Genomic DNA, 20,880 nt, shown 5'->3' on the forward strand with positions numbered 1-20,880 from the left:
TGGCTTACAATTATATACCGGTACTTAGACAACACATAACACAGATTTTATTTATTTAAGGAACAAAGTTATCCAGCACTCAAATCACTTATGTGAAAAAGTAACTTCCCCTTAAACGTAATAGCTGATTGCACCACCTTTAGCAGCAATGATTACAGCCAAATGCTTCTTATAATTTGTGGTCAGTCTTTTCACACCACTGTTGAAGAATCTTAAACCACTCTTTGTTGCAGAGACACATTCGTAGTTTTTTTGTGCATGACCTGCTCATTCCAGGCCCTGCCACAGAATCTTTGTTCAGTTAAGTCAGGATTTTGACGGAGTCAGTCCAAAACTTTTAATTTTGTTTCTCCCCAGTAATTCAAATGTAGACTTGCTTTTGTGTTTTGGATCATTATCTTTCTGCATAATTCAGTTCTCAAACAGATGACCAGACATTCCCCTTAAGAATTTTCTGGTACAGTGCATAGTTCAAGGTTCCTTCAGTAATGGCAAACTTTCCAGGACTTGAGGCAGCAAAGCATCCCATACCATCACACTACTACCACGATATTTTGACTATTGGAATGATGTTCTTACTGTGAAATGCTGTATTTGCTTTACACTGGACATACTGGGACCTGTGTTCTCCAAAGAGTTCCACATTTGACTTGTCTTTCCATAGAACATTATCCCAAAAGGCTTGGGGATCATCCGAGTGGGCTTTTGCACATGTTAGGCAAGCATTTATGTTACTTTTGGATGGCAGCAGTTGCCACCTGGTTACTGTCCCATGAATCCCATTTTTTGCTCATTCTCTTTCTTATTGTGGGGCTATAAACACTGACCTTAGCTGAGGCTACAGTAGAGAGGCCTGCAGTTCTTTGGATGGTCTTGGAAATTTTGTGACTTCCCCGATGAGTTGTTGCTGCGCCCATTGACTGATTTTGGCCACTCCGGGGAAGATTCACCAATGTTCCAAGACTTATCCATTTGGAGTTAATAGTTCTCACTGTGCTTCAGTGGAGTCCCAGAGCTTTAGAAATGACTTTGTAACCCTTTTCACAGTAATACATTTCAGCAACTTTTTTTCTCATCACTTCTGGAACTTCCTATGATTGTGGCGTAGTGTTATTTTAGAAATCTTGTGGTAATTACTTTACTCTCATGGTAAAGTTAATCTATAGTGAGGTTTAGATTCAACAGAGCAGGCTGCAATCAAGCCTGGCTGGGTTACATCAGCTGAATCCCATTGACAATTACATTTGGTCAGTTGGTTAATTAACCAGCTTATTTTCGAAGGAGAAGGAAGGGTGGCCATCTTCCAACACAAATCAGAAGATGGCCGGCCAAATCGGTATAATCAAAAGCCGATTTTGGCCGGCTTCAACTGCTTTCCGTCGCAGGGACGGCCAAAGTTCAAGGGGGCGTGTCGACAGTGTACCGAAGGCGGGACAGGGGCGTGGTTAAAAGATGGCCGTCCTCAGCCGATAATGGAAAAAAGAAGGGCGGCCCTGATGAGCATTTGGCCGACTTTACTTGGTCCCTTTTTGTTCACGACCAAGCCTTGAAAAGGTGCCCGAACTGACCAGATGACCACCGGAGGGAATCGGGGATCACCTCCCCTTACTCCCCCAGTGGTCACCAACCCCCTCCCACAAAAAAAAATAAAAAACATTTTTTGCCATCCTCAAATGTCAAACCCAGCTCCATCACAGCACTATGCAGGTCCCTGGAGCAGTTTTTAGTGGGTACTGCAGTGCACTTCAGGCAGGCGGACCCAGGCCCATCCCTCCCCTACCTGTTATCCTTGTGATGGTAAATGGGAGCCCTCCAAAACCCACTGTACCCACATCTAGGTGCCCCCGTTACCCTTTAAGGGCTATGGTAGTGGTGTATAGTTGTGGGGGGGGGGGGGTTGGGGGGCTCAGCAAAGGGAGCTATGCACCCGGGAGCAATTTGTGAAGTCCACTGCAGTGCCCTCCAAGGGTGTCCAGTTGGTGTTCTGGCATGTGAGGGGGACCAGTGCACTACAAATGCTGGATCCTCCCACTACCAAATGGCATGGATTTGGCCGGTTTTGAGATGGCCGCCATTAGTTTCCATTATCGGCGAAAACCAATGTCGGGCATCTCTAAGGGCAGCCCAAATGTTTTGATTTGGGCGTCCCCGACCGTATTATCGAAACGAAAGATGGCCGCCCATCTTGTTTCGATAATACAGTTGGGTACGCTTCTTTACATGGCCGTCCTTAGAGATGGATGCCCTTATAGATGGGTGCCCCGTTTGATTATGCCCCTCTAAGTAACTAAGTGGGCAGTTAATTTTTCACATGGATGTTGTAGATAGCTTGTTTCTTAAATAAATAAAGTAATTTAAAAAACTGTGTTAAGTGTTTACTCAGGTTCCCTTTGTCTAATATTGCATTTTGTTTAAAGGTCAGAAACTGTGCTGTGTGACATATGCAACAACAGAGAGGGGCAAAAATGTTTCACTTCATTATACATACATACAGATTAAAGCTGAATCATATTACTTGTTCTTTTTATTGAACTGTATACCTCACAACTTAGATGGCTAATATCTCCCATTTTAACAAAGTGGACTTGGCTCACGCTTGTTCTCAGGGGCTCAAATAGTTGACCCTTTATAAAAAAAATAGCCTCCTAGAGTACATGTGCTATGATAAACACATAACTATAGGTGGCTGTAGCATATTTGTATAGGTACAGAAGTGTACTGCCATGGTGTACAGTATTTAGTGCACACAAAATAAGTGCAGTGTAGACAGGCATTGTATAATGTATACACACACAAGGGGATACATCGCATGTATGTGCAACTTCTGGCTATACATGCAGAAACATCTAGCATGTGCATGCGTGGTTGTACACGGGTGACGAGATCAAGTAGTTCTTCACTCTAACTTCCTGCTGAAGGCCGTTTAACCACCGCAGCTTCCTGCTCTGTGAGGAGAGAAGACGGAGGAGGGGATTGGAGAGACAGTCCTTGTGCCTGCCGGAACAGCGAAGGGTCTCCAGCTCTCAGGTAGGACACGTAGCCTCTGAAGGATACAAAATCAGCAGAGAAGTGGACTTTTTGTGATATAGAGACTTTTACTTCATGCAGACCTTGTGTGCTTCACACAGTAAATTCATATAATGTATATACAGTTTATGATGTACAGATGCTTTATGGTGATTACATTATTGATCAAGACCTACAGGAGTGCGCCAGATGCAGTGATCTAATCAAGCCTCCGCTGCTCTTCCTTTTTATAATGGATTGATTGTGATTCTGTCCTAGTGTAATCTATTATTTATTTGGAATATGGTTTTTGTTTTGACCATACACCATCTGTTTATTTTACTTTTCTTTTTGTATCGCCTTGGATGTAAGCTCTGTGGAAGGCAGTATAGTAAAATTTCAAATAAAGATGAAAAAGATACATTACATATATAGTGCAGTTCTATATATATGTGTTTTATGGACAGTATATATGGTGCAATATGTAGATAGTCCATAGGACTATGTGCAGTTTATAGACACTAGCCCCCAGCTTCTGTATATGACGAAATCTGCATGTGGGACAAATTAATTAGCTAATGAGCCATTAACTTTCAATTAATTGATGTTAATAATTGCAGTTACTTAGCAATAATTAAAATTTATGCATTCATCTGCCACATCCTGTTCTCTAAACCTGTGTGCCTAAATCCCCTAGTGTGCAACTTGAGAGGGGGTGTGGCAGGGGTGTTCTGAAAAGTTGAGCTTAGGTATAGAATAGCCCCATTTCCACTCCAGAATGCCCAGAGTTGGACTCTGACATTTACACTGTTTCAGCTGGCGTAAATACCTGTGCCCAACTTTTGGCGCAGAAATCGGCTCTAAGCGCCATTCTATAAACGGCACTCCATGCAGATTTTATTTCTGGCGCCAAAATCTCAGCACCATTTATAGAATGCCTCCCTAGATGTAATAGGGTGGACAAGTACTGTATATATAATTTATTTATTTATTTATTTATTAGACTTTACCACATTTTTGAAAGAATTCACTTGAAACACTTCATTAAAGTTAAGATATTCAAAATGTTGTGCACAGATATATACATATAGGACTAGATTCTATATATGATGCCTGAAAAGCCAGCGCTGAAAATATTTTCCCCTAGGCACATTCTGTAAACCGTGCCTAGATTTAGGTGCAGTTTATAGAATATGCCTAGTGGCCATACCTGCATCTAACTCTAGGCGTGTCCATTTACGCCGAGTAAAACTTAGTGTATATACCGGCACCTAAGAGGCAGGGAGCAGGTATATTCTATAACCCTGCGTGTAGATTTTCAGAACGCCCATGGTCTGCCCAAGGCCATGCTCCCTTTTGGGCAGCATGCATTAGAATGTACGTGCACCACTTTACAGAATACACAGCAAATTGTGCTTGTAAATTCTAATTAATGCCAATTAGTATCAATAATTGCTTGCTAAATGGCAATTATTGGTGCTGATTGTGTTGTTAAGTAATTAAATTGCACATGCAAATCCAGAATATGACCGGATTTGTGTGCACAATTTCAGCCACGCTATATAGAATCTGGGGTATAGGGGGCAATTCTTAAAAGGCACTAATAGGGGCCAAGATGCAATGTGCTAAGCATTAATTCTGTAACAGCATCTGGGCAGGCAGATTCCAATAGAGAACACTAGCGTAAATTGGCATTTATGCAACAACATTTAGGTGCGCCCAGTTACGCCATGTCAGGTATAAATGCATGTGCCTTAATGCAACACTTTAGTGCAGGGGTGTCCAACCTCTAGCCCTTGCCCAGTCAGGTTTTCAGGATTTCTCGAGATCTGTCTACATACAGTGGAGGCAGTGCATGCAAATAGATCTCATACATATCCATTGGGGAAATCCTGAAAACCTGACTGGATTGAGGACTGAGATTTGGACACCCCTGCTTTAGTGCATAACTTGCAGTATTATAAGTTCTGCATGTAAATACGGAGCCTTTCTGAGCCCCACCCATGTGCATTTATGTGCTAAGTGAGTTGCACACCTATGTTACAGAATATAGATGAGCGTGCAGCAAGTATGTCTGTAACAGTAACAGTCATGTGTAGATCTTTGTATTCTGTTTCTTACGTGTGCAATTGGTACCTAACTTTAGATCAGTGATTCCCAAACCTGGTTCTGGAGGTGCCCTGGCCAGTCAGGTTTTCAGGATATCCACAATGAATATCCATAAGAGAGATTTGCATGCACTGCCTCCACTGCATGCAAATCTCTCTCATGAATATTCATTGTGGATAACCTGAAAACTTGACTGGCTGGGGTGTCTCCAGGACCAGGCTTGGGAATCACAGCTTTAGATGATTTATTATAGAATGAAGCAGATTACAAATGACACCTGGTCATGGAGGACAGATTGAACCAGTCTTGTTTTACTCCCATTGCTTTCAAATGGATGTAAACCCCAAACTAGCTCAATTTGGCCTCCATGACCTGGAGTGCTGCATGGTTATAGTGACAGATTATAGCTATAAAGGTTGGAAATCTTACAGGATTTTAATGTCTGAATTGAAAGGCAGAAGGCATTATTTTGCTTTTGCCATTGTTGCCATCCTGAGGGAGAGAGGAAGTGCTGTAATCTGACAAAATCCAGTGTTATAGAATCCTGAAGGAGAGGGGCAAAGAAAGTATGGTTAGGTATTATTAGGAAAGGAATGGAAAACAAAAATTAGGACATTATAATGCCTTTGTATCGCTCCATCTTTTGTTGAAGCTGCTTTGAACTGAATAAAAATATTGTCAACAGGTTCTGTCCCATAACCTCTCCCCAACATTTTTGTGGTTCAGCTTGGACTAGAGCAATCTACTTCCTACCTCCTGACCCCTTTGTCTCATGCACATTCTCTTGCTTCATGAGTTGAAGAGTGAGAGGGAAAAAGAAGAGGCAAACCTAGCAATGGGAGTGAAGGTGCCTTTTAGTCCATCACTGTGCATGTCTCTCTTTATTCTTCTCTGTCTCTGTTTCACTCTCTTGATTACATCTCTTCATTTCCCCTCTTTTCATCCGTGCTATGCCCTCCTTTTTAATCTCACTGACAATCTGGAGCTTCCTGTAGTATATCAGCACAGGACCTCTCCTCCCTTTCCTCTCCCCTCCCTTCCCTTTTGCTTGGCATCACAATGGGTAGTACTAACTGAGTTTAGCTCAAACTCTAGTGAACTTTGTGTAAATTGCATAATAAGCTCTCTATGAATTCATGTAATGCGGAAAAGCAATATGGAAGAGGTTTCAGATGCACTGTATGTACACTGCAGTCATATGCCATTTTTAGAGTTTTTGGTATTAGATTTAATGTTCAAGTCCTGAGGTATTTATTACACCACGTATTTCCCCATTTTTTTTAATTTTTGCTTTTGATGCTACCATTATATAACAATCAGTATGTGACCACTTGCAGGCACTGAGATCAAGGGGCATTCGATATGCAAACTACTAGCATTGTAATGGACTTAATCTCCCATTCTATTTCCCATTTCATCATGAGTAGGGCCAAGGGTCTCTGCTGGCAGGAACCCTATTCACTGCCTTCCTTGATATGATTTCACTCATAAGTACATATGTATTGCCACACTGGGACAGACCAAAGATCCATCAAGCCCAGCATCCTGTTTCCAACAGTGACCAATCCAGGTCACAAATACTTGGCAAGATCCCCAAAAAGTTCAATACATTTTAAGCTGCTTTCCCCAGAAATAAGCAGTGGATTTTCCCCAAGTCATTTTAATAATGGTCTATGGACTTAAACCTTTTTTAAACCCCACTAAGCTAAGCACCTTTACCACATTCTCTGGTAATGAATTCCAGCGTTTAATTCATAGGCGTAGTTTGACTGTTTCATTTGGGGGGGGCAAAGAATGGGCGGAGCATATTAGCATATCATTTGCATATATACATATGCAAATGAATATGCTAATTTGGAGGAAGGAAATGAAATTTACAGGCAAAATATCACAGATGCACATTTCAAAAAGCTGACACATTTCAATTAATAAATTATGAATAAAATACTTTTATTTACCTTTGTTGTCTGATCATTTAGTTTTTCTATTCGCTTTGATCCCAGTGTCTTCTGTTTTATGCAGTGTCTTCTTTCCAGTAGGCTTCCCTCTGCTCCCCACCCTCGCAGTCCCATCCATCTCTTGCTCCTTCCCTCTGCTCACCATCCCTCCGTCCCACCCATCTTCTGCTCCTTCCCTCTGCTGTGCCTGACCTCTCCCAATCCCATCCATCTCCTGGTCCATCCCTCTGCTCCCCACCCCTCGCAGTCCCATCCATCTTCTGTTCCTTCCCTCTGCTCACCATCCCTCCGTCCCATCCATCTTCCCTCTGCTCCCCACCCCCCCGCGAGGTCCAAGATGGTGACTCCGTTTACCCCCTCTCTTCCTCCCTCCCTCCGGCGCATACAGCAGTCTTTTCCAGCGTTCCTGGCAGCGGTAGCGATGTACACGCTGCCTTCGGTCTGCCCCGGAAGCCTTCTCTTCAAGTTCCTGTTCCCACCTATGCGGGAACAGGAACTTGAAGAGAAGGCTTCGGGGCAGAGCCAAAGGCAGCGTGTACAACGCTACCGCTGCCAGGAACGCTGGAAAAGACTGCTGCCTGCGCCGGAGGGAGGGAGGAAGAGAGAGGGGTAGACGGACACGCTCCTCTCCGTCCGCTTGGCTTCCCTGCCCTCTCTGTCTTCGTCCCGCCCGAAAGGAAATGACGTCAGAGGAAGGCAGGACACAGATAGAGAGGGCAGGGAAGCCAAGCGGACGGAGAGGAGCGCGTGCCTGCATGTGGTTTTTTTTTTTTAAACTAATGGCGTGGCGGCGCCTCGCGTCGTTTGGGGGGGCATTGCCCCCCCTCGCCCCCCCCCAGTCTACGCCTATGGTTTAATTACACATTGAGTGAACATTTTCTCTGATTCATTTTAAATGTACTACTTTGTAGCTTCATTGCCTAGCCCCTAGTCCTAGTAATTTTGGAAAGAGTAAACATCGATTCACGTTTACCCGTTACACTCCACTCATTATTTCATTGACCTCTATCATATCCCCCCTCAGCCTTCTTTTCTCCAAGCTGAAGAGCCAGTGGCGTAGCTAGGTGGGGCGCCAGGGGAGCGGCTGCTCCCCCAAACGGAGTTCTGCTGGCGGCGGTGCCTATTTTTTTTCATTGTGCAGCATTGAAAATGTGCGCCGGTGTCGGCGGAAGTCCGCTCTCGCTCCCCCTGCGCCGTCAAACTGGCTGAACCTGGCTACGCTTCTGTGAAGAGCCCTAGCTGCTTCAGCCTTTCCTCAGCCTCTTAATTTGGCATTGGGCTTCTGGTATCTGTTCCATTTCTCTTTCACACACACATACACACAATCTTGCTTAATATTCTGTTTCTGGATGAGGTGTGCAGAGACACTGATCAGAAAACACAGGGGAAGAGAAGGTGTGCAGTGTCAATGCTGATGGGTCTTCTGCTACTACTCATTTCTTTAGTGTTACTAGACATAGCAGTGCTGTACATATACGGATAAGAGACAGGCTCTTATCATGGATCTTACAATCTACTCAAGATAAACAGGCCAAATAAGAGAATTAGAGAGTTTTTTTTATTATGGCAAAAATCATTAAAAATACCATTTATATGAACAGGATAATAAGAGTTAGAATGATCTTTGTAAAGTGGGCTTTGACATATTGACTCAGGAGGTCTCTTTCACATATATGGCACAGCAAGGTGGAAAGTACGGAGTTGGCAATGGAGGACAAGGGCACAGATACAAGTGATCCTGAATGGAGTATAATGGGTAAGCACAAACTGACTGTTTACTTCTTTCAAAGTACAAAAACTACGAGGAAAGGCTAAAGCAGCTAGAGCTTTTCAGCTTGGAGAAAAGGCGGCTGAGGGGAGATATGATAGTGGTCTATAAAATAATAAGTGGAGTTGAACAGGTAGATATGAAGCGTCTGTTCACGCTTTCCAAAAATCCTAGGACTAGAGGGCATGCGATGAAGCTACAATGTAGTAAATTTAAAACAAATCGGAGAAAATGTTTCTTCACTCAACGTATAATTAAACTCTGGAATTCGTTGCCAGAGAATGTGGTAAAGGCGGTTAGCTTAGCGGAGTTTAAAAAAGGTTTAGATGGCTTCCTAAAGGAAAGGTCCATAGACTGTTATTAAATGGACTTGGGAAAAATCCACTATTTCTGGGATAAGCAGTGTAAAATGTTTTGTACATTTTTGGGATCTTGCCAGGTATTTGTGACCTGGATTGGCCACTGTTGGAAACAGGATGCTGGGCTCAATGGACCTTTGGTGTTTCCCTTATGTAGGATAATAAGAGTTAGAATGATCTTTGTAAAGTGGGCTTTTACATATTGACTCAGGAGGTCTCTTCCATGTATATGGCACAGCAAGGTGGAAAGTATGGAGTTGGCAATGGAGGACAAGGGCACAGATACAAGTGATCCTGAATGGAGTGTAATAGGTAAGCAAAAACTGACTGTTTACTTCTTTCAAAGTACAAAAACTAGGGGACACTCTTGAAGTTACATAGTAGCATATTGAAAACAAATGGGAGAAAATTCTTTTTTTCACTTAACATAAAGTTAAGCTCAGGAACTCCTTGGCAGAGCAAGTGGTAAAAGCATTCAATGTAGCTAGGGTTTAAAAAAGGTTTGGACAAATTCCTGGAGGAAAAGTCAATACACTGTTAAGGTAGCTGACCTGAAGGAAGCCACTGCTTATCCTTGGAGTTAAGTTCCATGGACTCTTGCTGCTTTGTGGTACTCCACTAGGTACTTGTAACCTCAATTGGCAACTGATGGAAAAAAGAATACTGGGCTAGATGGACCTTTGGTCTGAACCAGTAGGGCAACTCATGTTCTTACCTGAGGAGCAATGTAGAGAGAGAGAAGAGAAGAATAAAGAGCTGCAAAATGAATGCAGTTGTAGGTGACCAAGAGAAATTTGAACTGCATCTGGAAGGAAATAAGGGGTGATCTGGGAAAATTTCAGACCAGTAAGCCTGACATTGTTGCCAGGCAAAATAGTGGAAACTATTATAAAGAATAAAATTACAGAACACATAGACAAACATGGTTTAATGGGCCAGAGTCAACATGGGTTCAGCCGAGGGAAGTCTTGCCTCACCAATTTGCTTCATTTCTTTGAAGGCGTGAATAAACATTTATTTATTTATACTCCACATTTTCCCACCTATTAGCAGGCTCAATGTGGCTTACATAATACCGTAAAGGTGTTCACCAGTCAGTTGATAACAAATACAAGGTTGTATTGTGGTCAAATGATGTAGGTATGTGTCAGGCACCTTGAAGGTCGAAGGGGATGAAGATTGTATATTTTATTTATTTTTTTGTTACATTTGTACCCCGCGCTTTCCCACTCATGGCAGGCAACGGAGGGTTAAGTGACTTGCCCAGAGTCACAAGGAGCTGCCTGTGCTGGGAATCAAACTCAGTTCCTCAGGACCAAAGTCCACCACCCTAACCACTAGGCCACTCCTCCATCATTAGTTGTGTTGTGTTGCTAGGTGTTAGGATTTACGTTGGATCGGTGGGGTAAGCCTTTTTGTAGAGGTTGGTTTTTAGTGATTTTCTGAAGTTTAGATGGTCATGAATTATTTTTACAGCTTTTGGGAGTCCATTCCATAGTTGTGTGCTTATGTAGGAGAAGCTGGATGTGTAAGTTGTTTTGTATTTAAGTCCTTTGCAATTTGGGTAATGTAAGTTTAGATATGATCGCAGTGGCGTACCTAGTGTAGTTGACACCCGGGGACGGTCATTCTTTAACACCCCCTTCCAAAATCCAGTACTAGGCATACCGAGAATATAAAACACTCAGGACCTATAGAGCAATTCTAGCATACCATAAGCAGTAATTTCTACGAGTCACACAAGGAAAAGGAAAGCATCTTAAACACTACAGTGAGTACTAGAACATCAATTCACCTATTGTAAAATGAAACCAGACAGAATAGTACAGATCGTCGATCCTGCACGGTCAATGCCAACTGAAAGCCATGTCTTTTTCACAAACACAGATACACCCTAATCCATTATAGAATAAGTAATCATAAACTTTCTATTTAGACAAAAATTAAACTGAAACCCCAAGATGCTTGATTCTGCATACAATGCAATACCACAGAAACAGAAAATGTACATTTGAAAAAATTAACAAATACCAATCACCACTTTACAAATTAACAAATAGAAATAAAACAAATATAGAAAATAAAATAATACCATTTTATTGGACTAATACATTTAGCTTTCAGAGGCCAAAACCTCCTTCCTCAGGTCAATACAGCATAGTGCTGTTACAGTATCCAATCCTGACCTGAGGAAGGGGGTTTTGGACTCTGAAAGTTAGTCAAAATGTATTAAAATTAGTCCAATAAAAATATTACCTTATTTACATGTTCTATTTATAAACATTTATTAACACATCTACAATACTATTTTATCCTAAAGCAAAAAAATAAAAAATATACATTTTGTTTACAGTTTGTTGTCTCTGGTTTCTGCTTTCCTCATCTTCTTTTCACTGTCTTCCTTCCATCCAGCATCTGTCTTCGCTCTCTCTTTGCCGTTTCCTCCATCCAATGTCTGCCCTCTCTCCCTCTTCCATCCACATCTGCCCTATCTCTCTTTTCCATCCACATCTGCCCTATCTCTGCCGCTTCCACGCACCATCTGCCCTCTATCTCTGCCCCTTCCATTCACCATCTGCCCATCTGTCTTCTATCTCTGCCCCTTCCATCCACTGTCTGCCCTTTCTATCCCTTCCATTCACTTTCTGCCCTTTCTCCTGCCCCTTCAATTTACCATTTGTCCTCCCTCTCCTATCAATCCAGGGTCTGCCCTCCCTCTCGCTCCCCCTTCCATCCAGGATCTGTCCCCTCTCTCTCTGCCCCCTCTTTTCAGCCCCAAGTTCCAGCCCCATTATCCCACCTGCCCCTAGTTCCAGCCCCAGCCCACATCTCCCACCTGCCCCCCTTTTTCAGCCACCAGTTTCAGCCCCACTATCCCATCAGTCCCCAGTTTCAGCCCCAGCCCTTTTCTCCCACCAGTGCCGAGCTTCAGCCCCAGCCACTTCTCCCTGTCCCCTTTTCAGCCTCCAGTCCCCACAGTTTCAGCCCCTGCCACTTTTCAGCCCCCAGTTCCAGTCCCCTTCATCCACATGCCTTGCATTAGGCCCCTCTTTTCAGCCCCAGACCCATTCTCCCACCTGCCCCAGGCATGGCCCCATTCTCCCTCCTGCCCCAGGCATGGCCCCATTCTCCCTCCTGCCCCCTTCTCAGACCCCAGTTCCAGGCCCCTTCTCCCATCTGAGCCCCCCCTCCCTGACCCAGTCCCCTTCTCCCATCTGATCCCCCTCCCAACCCAGTCCCCTTTTCCCATCTGAGCCCCCCTCCCCTCCCCTCCCCATTCCCCACCTGCCTACCAGCTCCGTGAACAGACGACCCTCTTCTCCTGCCACCCGGCACCTGACCCAGCCTTTTTAAAAAAATCTGCGAAGGTGGCAGTGCAGCGCAGTGCCTCGCATCTGTCTGCTCTGCGTGTAAAGGAAGCAAATTGCTTCATTGACCGGCCTTCCCTCACTGTGTCCCGCCCTCTGATGTAACTTCCTATTTCCGTGAGGGCGGGACACAGTGAGGGAAGGCTGGCCGACGAGGTGATTTGCTTCCTTTACACGCAGAGCAGACAGATGCAAGGCGCTGTGCTGCTGCTTCACAGATTTTTTTAAAAGGCTGGGTCAGGTGCCGGGTGGCAGGAGTAGAGGGTTGTCTGTCCACGGAGCTGGTAGGCAGGTGGGGACTGGGGTGCCGGCGGAGCACCCCCCCCCCCCACCTGCTGACACCCAGGGCAGACTGCCCCCACCGCCCCGCCCTTGGTACGCCACTGTATGATTGTGATGGTCCAATTCTGTTTCTGGTTGGTAGATCTATGAGGTCCGTCATGTATCCTGGGACTACGCCGTAGATAATTTTGTGGACAAAGGTGCAGGTTTTGAAGATGATACGTTCTTTGATTGGGAGCCAGTGCAAGTGGATAAAGGTGAGCTGGTTGATGTAGTGTATCTAGATTTTCAGAAAGCTTTTGATAAAGTTCCTCATGAGAGACTCCTGAGAAAATTAGAGTCATGGGATAGGAGGCAAGGTTCTTGTGTAGATTAGGAATTGGTTATTGGACAGAAAACAAAGGATAGGGTTAAATTGTCATTTCTTTCAATGGAGGAAGGTGAACAGTGGAGTGCCGCAGGGATCTGTACTGGGACCGGTGCTATTTAACATATTTATAAATGATATGGAAATCAGAACAACGAGCGAGGTGATTAAATTTGCAAATGATACAAAACTTTTCAAGGTTGTTAAAACATGTGTGGACTGTGAAGTATTGCAGGAAGACCTTAGGAAATTAGAAGAAAGGTTCAAAGAAGAGCGACCAAAATGATAAAGGGCATGGAACTCCTCTCGTATGAGGAAAGGCTGAAGAGGTTAGGGCTCTTCAGCTTGGAAAAGAGACGGATAAGGGGAGAAATGATTGAGGTCTACAAAATTCTAAGTGGTATAGAACGAGTAGAAGTAAATCGATTTTTTACTCATTTCAAAAGCACAAAGACTAGGGAACACTCGAGGAAGTTACATGGAAATACTTCTAAAACAAATAGGAGGAAATATTTTTTCACTCAACGAATAGTTAAGCTCTGGAACACTTTGCCGGAGGATGTAGTAACAGTGGTTACAGTATCTGGGTTTAAAAAAGGTTTGGACAAATTCCTGGAAGAAAAGTCCATAGTCTGCTATTGAGACAGACATGGGGAAGGAACTGCTTGCCCTAGTATTGGTAGCATGGAATGTTGCCACTAATTGGGTTTCTACCAGGTACTTGTGACCTGGCTTGACCAATGTTTGGAAAAACAGGATACTGGGGCTAGATGGACCATTGGTCTGACCCAGTATGGTTACTCTTATGTTCATATGAAGTGATCTGAGGAGAGATGTTATGTGACTTATTGCATTTTTCCTCCTTTTTGAGAATAGCTCCTTTGTATTGAAAGACAAATTGTTCGGTTTATGTGGTACAACTATCTAATTTTTTTTCACTATTTTTCAAATTCTCTCATTTGCACTTTGGCATGAGGTATAATCTTCTATTGCACCTTATTCATTCACATGAGGGAGGAGGGTGATTTACTTTCAAAACTGTGCAGAGTATTAGTGGACATAGAATACTCTCCACCAAACACATATGTTTCCAGCGGGAAAGGGTTAATTGGGATGCAGGATGAACACTTTCAGAAAAGCTTCTGGAATTATGCTTACAAGTTTTCAATATCTTTAAACTTAGTAAACACTCTGGTGAAGGTATTAATATGGGCCCATACTACTCCCCAACAACTTATTAAGTTGGATGAAAGGGGTTATCCCTTGAGTAGGGGAAACTATGGCTTAATGGGGGAATTTGATCAAAAACGCTGGTCCTGTCTCAAGACTTAGGGAGTTCTGGGATGAAGTGAGGGGCACTAGGAGCTATCACTGGAGTAAATTTGCCCACTGTCTTCTTACTAGTTATTTTAGGAATAAAGCATGACATATCGGCAGACTTGCATATGACACAATTTGATCCATTGTTTGTTGCCAACAGTGCAAAATATTACTGCAAAACTTTGGAAAAGACATTTTCCTACATAGATAAAGTTTCTGACATTTTTGTAAACAAAAAGTTAACAATAAAACTCATACTTTTACAAAGGTTTGGTCACTCTTCTCACAATACATACAAGCCTAGACTGGCAGGTGCTTGTCCTTTTCACCTCTCATTATGCATTCTTATTGGTAGATTTTTATGCTAAAATTGTCCATTATGGTGTATAGTTGATGCTCTTGAGGGGAGAGGGTGGAGGCTGTTGGGGGGGGGAAGGAAAGGAAGGTTTGGGGTTTTTCTTGTTGCTCTTGTTCTGATATACTGCTGTTAGAAGTTACTTTACAAGTGCTTCTGATTTGGCTATTCTAGCTATAAGGAAATAAGGGTCTATTTGCATTTGTAAGTTATGTGTGGAAACATATTTATATTGTACCCTATACTATTGGCTTGATAAGGTATAATAAAGGGTTGAAAACTCAAAAAAAGGGTGTGGCGAGTGTAGTATTTACTGGTGGAGATAAATCATGCAGCTGAATTTATTTTTAATAGTACTTATTGAAAAAGTTTCATAAACATTCATAAACATACAAATCAAGTTTGAAAGCACAAGAATACATTAATATCCATGTGGACCTACAAAGTTACTAACATAATAAACTATGCAGATTCAAGTGTCAAGAGATGGTTCAGTGGAAGACGTTTGATGAGCAAGTTGCACTACCCTAAGCAGAAGGCAATGAAAGTTGTGGTAGTGTGTTCAAATAAGAGTCAACAACAAAGTTATAGTTACCTTTTTATTTTACTAACTTAATATATCTTTGGCAAGCTTTCAAGGGTTATCCTCTCTATCAGATCAGTGAAGAAACAATGCTGGTAGTGTGCTTAAAAAGGAAGGGATGGATTTTGGTGATAGAGAGAAAGAAAAGACAGGTTTTAGCAGTGTGTTGGAAATGTGTTGAGAAAGAGAGGGGAGTCGAAGATGATTCCAATGTTACAAGCAAGGATGACAATGTTATCCACAGAAATAAAGGGGGAGGTAGGGTTTGGGGAAAAGATAAGAAACTCTGACTTGGTCATGTTAAGGGTGAGATGTCAGACAAACGGGCCGGGATTTGGAACTGGATTCCTGATTAAATTTCTAATATAGAGAAGTAGATCAGGGAGTCTTCAGCATAAATATGATACTGAAAGCAACAAGAGGAGATGAGAGCACCAAGCGAAGAAGTATAGCAAGAGAAGAAATCCCAAGTCAGAACCCTAAGATATATTGATAGATAAGGGTGGATGAAAATCTATCATAGCGTATACTAAAAGTATAATGGGAGCACTAAGCTCTTTCTGTACAATATAGAGAGCAAAATCCAGATTGGAATTGCTGAAGAATGGCTTGAAATGAAGAAAGCCAAGGTAGCTGAGGTGAACAGAGTGTTCAAGTAGTTTGGAAACAAATGGGAAGAGGGAGATAGTGCAACAGTTATCAAGGCAAGTACAGTCCAGTGAAAGTTTTAGTGATATCATCAAAACATGTTTGAAGCAGTAGGAACAGTTCCAATGGAAAGCAATAAAATAGTGTGGTTGCTGTATTAGTCCACTTTAAAGGTAATACATACCTTAATGGAAAGGGACACATTGGGGATATGATAGATGGAAGTGGTGACATCAGGTGAGAGAGAGCTGAGTAGCTGGGCGGGAATAGATCAGAAGAACGGTTAGAGATTGGAGGAGGAGAGAAAATGTGATTTTAGAAAAGGAAGAAAGGGTGGCAGGGTAGAAGAAAGGGTTCAGGAATGAAATGAGGAACTGGGAGATGGAGGTAGTCTGGAGAACTGAAGATTAACCTTGTGAACCTTGTCATAGAAGTAGTCATCCATAGTCTGGACTGATTGAAAGGGGACACTTTGAGGAAGGATTTGAATGTGTCAAAGAGACAGCGAGGGTTGGAGATAAGGGTGTGATCTTGCTTGGCAAGTACAATAGCAGACTGGAAGAAGGTCAGAATAAATTAAAATGTAAGGGAACAGGATTTTTAGCCAGAGGTGTTCTGCAGAGTGGGCACAGGAATGTAGAGAATGAATTCTAGAAATGGGCCAAGGCTGGGGTGTGTGAGGAACCCCTTACAGGACAGGGAGAGGGAGGAGTAAGAGTGTTCACAGCAGTGGAGGATATGGGGGAGAGGGAGAGATGTCAGACCATGTGGGGCGATTGTGAGCCCTCTAGGGACAGAGGAAGTAACTGTACATAATGTATACAGCGCTGCATATGTCTAGTAGCACTATAGAAATGATTAGTAGTAGTAGAGAGGGTATGAGAGAGATGCTGGATGATGGAGGGAGGAGCTACAGCTGCACAAACCTTGTTGCTGTGCTCTTTCCATATAGGCGATAAACTGCACTTAACAGGCTTTCACTTCCAGTGTGTGGTTTGCAGTTTACGAAAACCAGGAAGGAGCAGGGCATCGGGATTTGTGTAGCTGCATCTCCTGCTGCTGGGGGGTTGAGATAAGCAGATCCATACCACAACTGTTAGGTTGTCAGGCGTAGATATTTCTCTACAGTCCAGCATTAAAATTCTTGAGGTGACCTTAGACTCCAATTTGAACATGGAGTTATATAAATGAAGTGGTTCAGAAACCCTTTAAGCTAAAGCTCCTTCATAGATTAAAACTTCTTTTGAACTTCTCAATTTGAGAACAATTTTGCAAGCTACTATCACTAGTCAACTGCAATATAGTCCAGTTGGATTTGCCTAATGCTCAAATTCATCATCTGCAACATGTTCAGAACACAGCTGTTAAGATTATTCTTGGTAGCAGATCTAATGACCATGCTACCCCTTACCTAATCAAATTGCATTGACTTCTGGTACAAGCCAGAATTCATTTTAAATTACTACTGTTTGTGTTTAAACTTTTATACACGGCCGTGTCGGGTCGGTTTTTAGTATTTCAAATAAAGACTTCTTTGTTATCCTCCTTGGATTGTCCTCACTTCTTTTTTTGCGTCTCACGGTTCCGTGAGGTTCTTTTTACCTACTTTTTTGTTGTTTCATTAAACTTTTATATAGCCAGGTACAAGATTATCTTTCTGATGTGGTTTGCATGTATTCTGCGTCTTCGCTCTATGCAGGAGATTAGATTGGCAGTGCCTTTTGTGTTGAAGTGTCGCAGGATGACTCAGAAATAGATCTATAACTAGCCAGGGCCCTGAGCTTTGGACAAGTTACCCAAGGAGATCAGAGAGATCACTTGCTACCATCGCTTTAGAAAGGCGATAAAAACTTTTTTGTTTAATCAATATTTGATGGATTCATTGGCTGATAGGTCTTTTCTGGCTAATATTGTAACTAGGTTGGATTTGCTCACATATTTCTTGGTTTGGGGATCTGCCTTGAGCCTTTATAGGTAAAGCAGAATATAATTGTCCAGATTAGATGTAGCTGCTCTCCCTCTAAGCCACTGCCGTATTGAACATTGAGGGGGAAGGAGAGAGAAAGGAGACATGGAATTGTTGCACAGTAGGGGTGGAGAGGAAGGAAGGGGGACAGGGAGTTGCTGCACCATAGGAATGGAGGAGAAGGTAGAGGAGAGAATAAAATTACTGAGCATATTCATAGGCATGGATTAATGAGATAATGTCAACAGGGATTTAGTCAAGGAAAATCTTGTCTCACCAATCTACTACACATAGGCGGTCGGTGACCCAACTGTTTGGGGAGGCTAAAGGGGGCGAGGTTAGGGGTGGGGCCAAGGGTGGAGCTTAAATCCATAATTGTCTGATAACACGCAGAAAAAATAAATAAATAATAATAAAAGTCACAATTAATACCTTTTATTAAATTTAGATATTAGATATGTATCATATGTCAAAGAATAAAGTGGTTGCTCAAAGCATATTCTAAGCACAATCGCTCAACTGCAAAACACTATGCACAACTTTGTCCAAAAACACACTCAGAACCTTACTGTACCATAAATATTACACTGGGCAGACCTAATACACCAATATACGGAGTGGCCTAGTGGTTAGGGTGGTGGACTCTGGTCCTGAAGAACTGAGTTTGATTCCCACTTCAGGCACAGCTCCTTGTGAGTCTGGGTAAGTCACTTAACCCTCCATTGCCCCAGGTACAAATAAGTACCTGTATATGTAAGCCGCATTGAGCCTGCCATGAGTGGGAAAGCACGGGGTACAAATATAAATGAAAATGCAGACTGTCAACAATATGAAACAAGGGATCATATCATCACAATTCTCATGTAGAGCCACAAAACACCCTAATTCATGTTTAATGTGGGATAAAATGCCGTAAATAAATATAAACTTTTAATGTTGAGCACCTGATTCTCAAAGTGGACATATTCCAAACACTATAATGAAAATAAAATGATCTTTTCTACCTTTGTTGTCTGGTGACTTTTTCTGATCATGCTGGCCCAGTATCCGTTCTGCTGTTATCTGTCCTCAGTGCAGATCAGGAAGTCATCCTCGTTAAATATCTCCCTGGCAACCCAGGATACCTCCAGCCAACCCCCCCTGCTTTCCCAGCAGTAAGGTAAACAAACCATAAACCAATTTCTACAACTGCTAGAGGGCTTTCACTGCAGCTCCTGCTGTGAGGATGGAGGTAAATCAACAATTTAATCCCCTCAGAGCAGCTGGACTCCACAGTTGATCCATTCTGCTGCAGCAGGGGGGAGGCTTAGCCTCTCCAAGCCTCTTATACCGGGCGGCGCCTATGCTACTACATTTCTTTGAAGCGGTGAAAAAACATGTGGATAAAGATAAGCTGGTTGATTTTGTGTATCTGGATTTTCAAAAGGCATTTGACAAAGATCCTCATGAAAGACTCCAGAGGAAATTAGAAAGTCATGGGTTAGGACACGGTGAACTACTGTGGATTAAGAACTAGTTAAAAGCTAGAAAACAGAGTAGGGTTAAATGGTCAGTATTCTCAATGAAGAAGGGTAGATACTGTGTGCAATTCTGATCACCGCCTTTCAAAAAAGATGTACAGAGAAGGGTGAGAAAAATGATAAAGGGGATGGGACAATTTCCCTATGAGAAAAGGCTAAAAAGGCTAGGACTTTTCAGCTTGGAGAAGAGATGGCTGAAGGGAGATATGATAGAGGTCTATAAAATACTGAGTGGAGAGGAACGAGTAGATGTGAATCGCTTGTTTATGCTTTCCAAATATACAAGGGCTTAAGAGGCATGCAATGAGGCTACTAAGTAGTAAATTTAAACAAATCAGAGAAAATATTTCTTCACTCAACATGCAATTACACTCTGGAATTTGTTGCCAGAGAATGTGGTAAAAGGTGCAGCGAAGGGCGACTAAAATGATAGCGGGGATGGGACGACTTCCCTATGAAGAAAGACTAAAGAGGCTAGGGCTATACAGCTTGGAGAAGAGACGGCTGAGGGGAGACATGATAGAGGTATATAAAATAATGAGTGGAGTGGAACAGGTGGATGTGAAGCTTCTGTTCACGCTTTCCAAAAATACTAGGACTAGGGGGCATGCGATGAAACTACAGTGTAGTAAATTTAAAACAAATCGGAGAAAATTTTTCTTCACCCAACGTGTAATTAAACTCTGGAATTCGTTGCCGGAGAAAGTGGTGAAGGCGGTTAGCTTAGCAGAGTTTAAAAAGGGGTTGGACGGTTTCCTAAAGGATAAGTCCATAAACTGCTACTAAACGGACTTGGAAAAATCCAAAATTCCAGGAATAACATGTATAGAATGTTTGTACGTTTGGGAAGCTTGCCAGGTGCCCTTGGCCTGGATTGGCCGCTGTCGTGGACAGGATGCTGGGCTCGATGGACCCTTGGTCTTTTCCCAGTATGGCATTACTTATGTACTTATGTACTTATGTAGGGTTTAAAAAAGGTTTGGATAATTTCCTAAAAGTCCTTAAGCAATTAATAAGATGATCTTGGGGAAATCCACTGCTTATTTCTAGGATAAGCAGCATAAAATCTGTTTTGCTCTTTTGGGATCTTGCCAGGTACTTGTAGCCTGTATCGGCCACTGTAGGAAACAGGATACTGGGCTTGATGGACCTTCAATTTGTCCCAGTATGGCAACACTTACGTTCATATGTAGGGGACAGGGAGTTGCTGGACCATAGGGGTGGAGGGAAAGGGAGAGGGAGATAAGAATTATTAGCCATCTGCATATTTA

The 20,880-nt window shown here is 42.7% G+C and overlaps 1 protein-coding gene across 1 annotated transcript in view; it reads left to right on the top strand.

Annotated features, from left to right (window-relative positions):
* The first annotated feature begins 2,553 nt into the window (after nucleotides 1-2,553).
* LOC115474154 overlaps nucleotides 2,554-20,880 on the top strand; it is a 112,240-nt gene continuing 93,913 nt past the window's right edge. Inside the window, exon 1 of the mRNA XM_030209493.1 lies at nucleotides 2,554-3,027. The gene's annotated coding sequence lies outside the window, so the exon portion shown is untranslated. The remainder of the gene's footprint in view (nucleotides 3,028-20,880) is intronic.

The sequence above is a fragment of the Microcaecilia unicolor genome, chromosome 7 (assembly GCF_901765095.1).
Source record: "Microcaecilia unicolor chromosome 7, aMicUni1.1, whole genome shotgun sequence".
Lineage (NCBI taxonomy): Eukaryota > Metazoa > Chordata > Amphibia > Gymnophiona > Siphonopidae > Microcaecilia > Microcaecilia unicolor.